General features: G+C 40.9%; 1 pseudogene; it reads left to right on the forward strand.

The window, feature by feature from the left end:
* LOC118033914 (wall-associated receptor kinase-like 22) overlaps positions 1-1,481 on the forward strand; it is a 4,214-nt pseudogene continuing 2,733 nt past the window's right edge.

Here is a 1,481-nt window from a genome sequence, read left to right on the forward strand (position 1 = left end):
ATGCCCTTTCCTTCCTTCCGGTTTCATCATGTTGCCAAGCACACATCCATTGCTGTTTCGGTTACTGTTAGTATAAAATCAATGGCCTTTCTGGTACGGGAGGAACAAGCAGAGGTGGATTTAGCAAGTACTGCTTGATTTTTCTCAGAAGCTTTTATCACACTCTTCATTCTATATTCCAGGGTTCTTCTTCCTTAACAAACGAAAGATCGGGTCACAAGTCGCGGTTTAAATGGGAATATAAACCGAGCGATGTAATTCAACCTTCCTAAGAAACCTCTCACCTCCCTTCTCAGTCTTGGGGGGGTCGGCATAGATTGAATAGTTTTTACTTTTTCAGGATCCACTTCTATCCCTTTTTTGTCACTCACCCACAAACGGCCCCAACAGCGTACGGATTTCACTCCGAATGAACACTTTGCTGGTTAAAGCCTCAACTTATATTTCCTTAATCTTTCAAATAATTTCTTCAATATTTAGAACATGATTCTCTCCCTCTTTAGATTTAGCAACCATGTCATCCACGTATACTTCAATCTCTTTGTGCATCATGCTCGTGAAACAAAGTCACCATAGCCCTTTGGTAAGTGGCCCAGCATTCTTTAAACCAAATGGCATGAATTTGTAGCAAAAGGTTCCCCATGGTGTTACAAAGGCTTGTCTTCTCCTATCCTCTGGCGCCATTCTTATCTGATTGTAGCCTGAAAACCCATCCATGAAGGAAATATGTGGAGTTGCGTGCTGCATTATCAAGCTAACATATCTATGTGTGGTAAAGGGAAATTATCTTTAGGCTAGCCCGGTTTAAAATCACCCTAAAGTCCACGCAAACTCTGATTACGTTACCTTCCTTTTTTGGGTACCACCACTATGTTTGACACCCATTGTGGATACTTCACTACTTCCAAAAAACCAGCGTCCCATTGTTTTTTCAATTTCCGCCTTTACTTTGATTAAGACCTCCGGATGAGTTCTCCTTACTTTTTTCTGCTTAATCGGCTTGCATCCTTCCAGTCAATGGTATTCTAGTGCAGCTACAATGTCTGTATCCAAGACCAGGCATATTCCTCGGTAGGACAGGCAAAGACATCCACATAATCATTGAGCAATGCAATCAACTCTTCTTTGCTTCAGGGGGTGATCAAAGTCCTTATCTTTCAGCTCTCGCTTGATTTTCTTCATTGCCTACATTTATGGTTTCAAGTTCCCTCTTTAGCGGGCCTCCAAGCCTGTTCGTGTTGTTCTTATTAATTTGTGAATTCCCATATGTTTTTCAATCTTCCCATTCCTCATCTTTCTACAGGCCACTATGTATTCTTTAAATTTTGGCCATTCATTCTCAATGTAAAGTGCAGGTGTTGTTGTGGAGGATCCGCTTTTCAGAGTTCCTGAAAAGCGGAAAGTGGATGTGTAAATGCATAGTAAGACATTAGATGGATTCTTTGAAAAATGTATGATTCAATAAAAGATTGGCTCACAAC

This window comes from Populus alba, chromosome 1 (genome assembly GCF_005239225.2).
Source record: "Populus alba chromosome 1, ASM523922v2, whole genome shotgun sequence".
Lineage (NCBI taxonomy): Eukaryota > Viridiplantae > Streptophyta > Magnoliopsida > Malpighiales > Salicaceae > Populus > Populus alba.